This window comes from Ipomoea nil, unplaced genomic scaffold, assembly GCF_001879475.1.
Source record: "Ipomoea nil cultivar Tokyo-kokei standard unplaced genomic scaffold, Asagao_1.1 scaffold2036, whole genome shotgun sequence".
NCBI classification, from domain to species: Eukaryota; Viridiplantae; Streptophyta; class Magnoliopsida; order Solanales; family Convolvulaceae; genus Ipomoea; species Ipomoea nil.
In genome coordinates, this window is record NW_017618464.1 from 6,341,008 (window position 1) to 6,346,669 (window position 5,662).

Sequence of the window (5,662 nt, forward strand, 5' to 3'; positions counted from 1 at the left end):
AGCTACAAGGGCGAAGGTTTCATCAAAATCAATACCTTCTTCTTGGCAATACCCCTTAGCAACAAGTCGAGCTTTGTTCCTAACAATGAGCCCATCTTCACTCATTTGTTTCTAAACACCCATTTAGTTCCAATGACATTCTGATGAGATGGTCTCGGGACAAGTTCCCATACCTTATTTCGTTCAAATTGGTGGAGTTCTTCTTGCATGGCTATTACCCAGTCTGGGTCTTTTAGAGCTTCTTCTATGGTTTTTGGTTCCATTTGCGACAGGAAACACGCCATCATACTTTCGTGCAAGGAGGCTCTTGTTCTTACACCTTCCTGAATATTTCCAATAACCTGATTTGATAGATGATCTTTTAACCATCGAAGGTCTGGTTCAAAAGCATCTTGTTGATTTTGAGCGTCCATTTCAGGAATGTAAGGTAGATCAATGTAAATCATTGGTTCAGATGTTGTGATAGATGAAGGATCATTTTGTTGAATTCCAACCTTTTCTTGAGGCACCAGTTTGGGTTCATGAACCTTTAGATGATGTTTCATGTAGGACGAGAGTATGTCTTCATCGTCTGAGGTATTTTCGTCAACAGGTTGCTGAGGATTTTGATTTGACTCGATTGATGTTTTACATCCTGATGGGTTCATCTCAGATTGTTCATCAAACTTGACATGAATGGATTCCTCAATTACCATTGTTCGTTTGTTTAGAACTCTGAATGCTTTGCTTACAGAGGAGTAACCCATGAATAACCCTTCATCAGCTCTTTCGTCGAACGCTCTTAGATGATTCTTTCCATTGTTATGTATGAAGCACCTGCAACCAAAGACATGAAAATAACCGATACTGGGTGTTTTACCTTTCCATAACTCATATGGTGTCTTGTTGTGAGATTTGTTGATCAAGGATCTATTTTGTGTATAGCATGCCGTGTTTATGGCTTCAGCCCAAAATCTCTTAGGTAGTCCTGAGTGAGAGATCATCGTTCGTGCAGCTTCTTTCAAGGTTCTGTTTCTTCTTTCGGCTACTCCATTTTGTTGAGGAGTTCGTGCTGCCGAAAGCTGGTGGAAAATTCCATTTTGCGCACAAAATTCCTTTATGACTTTGTTGACAAATTCCGTTCCCTGATCTGATCTTATTCGAATTATTTTGAGCTCCTTTTCTGTTTGAAGTTGTTTCAAAAGATTTGGAAGAGTGGTTTCTGTTTCATTCTTCTTTTTCAAGAAGAGCACCCATGTATATCTCATGTAGTCATCTACTATAACAAGAGTATATTTTCTTCCACTCAAACTTGCTGGATCAACTGGTCCAAAGAGGTCCATATGTAGAAGGCTTAGAGGTCGAGACTTTGTATCTATATCTTTTGACTTAAAGGATGACTTGAATTGTTTTCCTTTTTGACAAGCCTCACATATTTTATCTTTTATGTAAGATGCTTCGGGTAGTCCTCTTACGAGATTTCTCTTGGCAAGCTTGTTTATCGTCTTCAAGTTCAGATGACTTAGTTTGTTGTGCCATTCTTGATTGAGATCTGCATTACTTTTGGCTACAAGACAAACGTTAGCATTAGAAGAATTTAAAGATAATACATACATATTCTTCTTTCGTTGTCCTGTTAAAGCTGTCTTGTTATCTTTCGTGTTCACGATTTTGCATTTGTCTTTGAGAAATTCTACTTTGTATCCTCTGTCACAAAATTGACTTGTGCTTAGAAGATTGAACTTCAGTCCTTCAACATAAGAGACATCTTGAATTGTTATTCCCTTGTTGATGATGTCCCCTTTTCCACGAGTTTTGCCACTATTTTCACCTCCAAAGATAACTTTGGGTCCATCAAATTCTTTAAAGTTGCTCAACATTGTTTTGTCACCAGTCATATGTCTTGAGCATCCACTATCAATATACCATATGACCTGTTTTTCCTGCATCAAAGATTAAGTGTTTTTAGGTACCCATTTAGTTTCGGGTCCTTGGGGGTTAGCAGTCAACTTTGGAACCCATATTAACCTAGAGTATCCACGACTCATCCTTGGTCCTCTATATCCATTGGATGTGCGATAATCATAATGGATGCTGGCAAAGACTTTAGCATTATATTTCTTACGTTGATCTTCCTGAGAAAGATTTTCATAATGCTTGAGATGATTGGTCTGTTTACGCAGATGAACCATTTCAAATACTGCTCTTGGAAGAGGTTCTGGATAATCAAACCAATCTTCTTCTGATGGCCCAGTCCATCCATTGCCATACCCAGATCTTTTGAAGGATCTTTCGGGTTGTCTGATTTGTCCGCTTCTTGAGATTCCTTGTGCAGGATTCTTTCGTGTGAATTTCGGACGATATTGCCTCTGGTTACCATTTGTCTTTTTGTTGGATTGAGTGTTCCAGTTAGGCTGACCCTTTTTATGGCGTGGACTCTGTTTATTGCCATTTGGTCCATTCCTTTTGACATAGATTTGTCTAGGGTTGCCATTACTAGATTTCTTCTTTCCAGATTCCACAATTCGTTGTACAGCCGTACCTTTCGGTTGGCTTGTTGATTGTGGTGTTTTGACAATGTTAACTACCATCATAGGCTCAGACACTTGGGTGGGTCCTTGAACAAATGCGGCCTCGAAGCTTTCGTGTGAATATGCATTCGTGGATTTGTTCAATTCGACTTGTGAAGAGGAGCTGGGGTTAAAACCAATTCCAGTTCTTTCCCCGGGCAGTCTGGATTCATTCAACATTCTATCCATTAGGTTGGATGAATTATTGAATTTATCCAAAACTTCAAGCAGTTCTTGCTCTCTCTTCTCTTTTGTTGTGCACAGCTCCTTTAGAGTGAGAACATCTTTCTCAAGCTGCTCCTTAGCAATGATTAGCATATTGTTCTCAATACGAACTTGCTTTAGTTCATTATGGCTAAGCCTAAGCCGAGAGTTCTCCTCCTTGAGTTTGGAGTAAGTGCTATTTATCACATTGAACCTCATCATCATTTCGGTGACAGATTCATTTGAGGTAAAACTTCTCACAGAACTTGACTCAGCTGAATAACAAGAGGATGAATGACAATTTACCTCATCTTCATCTGCCATGAGACATAGTTCGTCTGACTCTTGACTGAATAGGCACAACAGTCCTTTCTCCTCATCAGTGCTTTCGTCTTCTGAGCTAGAGCTTGAGGAGCTACTTTCGGTTGCGACTGTGTCAGAAGTTTCATTTACTAACATTGCCTTCCTTCTTCCTTCCTTTCTGGAGTTTGATGATTCAGGTTTGTCGCTTCTTTTATATCTTTCTCCAGTCTCTTTTGAGGGGCTTGTGGTAGTATTGTTATCTTGATGTTTGCTTACTATGGGATGTGGACAGTTTGCCTTGAAGTGTCCTGGCTTTCGGCAATTATAGCATAATAGCTGAGAATCCATGGTTTCAGATTTTGAGGTTTGAGGAAAGTTCTCTTGCTTCTTTCGGTGGCCCGAACGTTGTGAATCTTGAAAGTTGTTCTTTCTCATGAATCTTTTCATTTTCCTGACAAATAGTGCATATTGTTCATCAGATAAAAATTCACAAGAGTTAGATTTCGACCTGTTGGATGTTGATGCTGATTGATTTGCCATGAGAGCAATATTTCTTGTTTCTGAATCTTCGGCATCTTTTGGTTCATGTTCGAACTCATAAGCCTTGAGATCACTGAAAATTTTGGCAGTGCTTGTCGTTTTCATGTCTCGACTATCCCTCATTGCAATAACCTTCATTTCCCATGATTTAAGTAGACCACGAAGGATCTTCAGATTCATTTCCTTCTCAGTAAGTTCTTTTCCAAGATCTGATAAATCGCCCATCAGTCTGGTGAATCTGATTTCCATATCCAAGATAGATTCATTTGGCAGCATTTTGAAATCTTCGAATTTTTTCATAGCCATTGTCAGCTTGTTTTCCTTTTCTTGCTCGTCTCCTTCTCCTAATCTCATTAGGACATTCCACACTTCCATAGCATTCTTGCATTTTCGGACTCTTGGAAACAGGGAATCATCCAGAGAGTTGTAGAGAATGTTTCTTGCTACATTGTCCAGATTCGCTCTTGCTCTATCTTCTGAGGAGTACTGGTCTTTTGGTTTTGTTATCATCTGTGGAGCTCCTGCACCCTGTGCGGCTGCTTGAGTATTCACCATCATGATTGTGATTGGTCCGGTTGTTATGACGTCCCACATCTCATCATGAATGGAGCATAAGAGAGCCTGCATTCTTAACTTCCAGTCATCAAATTTAGCAAGACTAAATGTAAGTTGTTTGGAGTGATGAGCATGTTCCTTTTCCATTTTTTTTTTTAAAAAAACGTGCAAAGAAAATATGCAAGATTTTCAAGAGATTTTCGAATAGGGATCTACCAGGCAGTAAATGCAAAGCCTTTACCGAACAAGGTATTGGCTCTGATACCACTTGTTGGTCCCGATAGAATGAGATGAGAGTCTAGAGGGGGGGGGTGAATAGACTCTTTTCGTTAGAAGCCCTAAACGTCACCTTTCGGTGTCTTGGCGCAGCGGATAAGATAAATTCGTTTTAAAATACTTTGCACGTGTTTACGTAATTAGACAAACTTTCGGTAATGATAATGAAGAAATGATATGAGAGCAAAATAAAAAGCGTAAGTAAGGAGATAAGGAGGACACGAGATTTTATAGTGGTTCGGCCAATGTTGCCTACTCCACTCTTCTTCCACAACTGTTGGAAGGATTGCACTATCACTCTTAGTACAATTACACAAAGACTTCCTTGATCACTAAGCCGGACAGCCTTCGTAGGTTTTTCAACTCCTCGAGTTTACTCCGCCTCTATCAACTTCTTCTCCTGAGTTGAGGTAGGTAGAAAATGATTTCTTGAATTCTCCAACAAAGAGATCTTGACTCTGAGATATGATAGCTTCAAACTGATGTCAAGACTTCCTTGAGGTGTAAGACAAGTGATTCTCCAAGTAACTTAACACCTCAAAAACTGGTTCACAAAAGCTTTTTGTAAATCGTAGACGTTTCAAGAGCTTTTGTAAGTGAGTAAGTCGAGTGATAATGAACCAGCACCTTCTTAGTTGATGAAGGTGAGTTTATATAGGTGATGAAAATCCATCCGTTGGAGGGAGATGAAATTTTCGAACCTTTTAACCATTGGACAAGGACCGGGGAGCTTCATGCATTAAATGCTTCATTAATGAGGTTGTACCATGTAGCCGTTGAAGGTATGGAAAGCATTAGGGTTTTGTCCTTTAGCTCCAAGAGATAGTACATCTTCATTTAATGCTTCTTGAAAAGTGAGTCCCATAAAATGAAGTCCTTATTGTCCTAGGATGTTGTCAAATCAGACAGGTGAAACATTCTTCTCGTTGTTGAAGAGAAGTAATGTTTAATGAAGATCGTCTTTTACAAACACTGTCCTTTCGTGTTTGTTGACAACTCCTGCTTGGCTCTCGTTGTTGTTCTTCATGTCTCGTGTCTTCTTTCGCCTTGGAGATCCTAACATCTAGTCATAACTCATTTTCGTGTGTTTGTCTAGCTTAACACGAATTACAAAAGAGTTATGGCAACTCTCGTCTAGGACGAAAGTAGCGAAACAAAAACAGCTAATGGTTAGGGGTCTACTTTTCTACATTACATTGGTATCATCAAAATCCTAATATAATGTTCCTAACAAA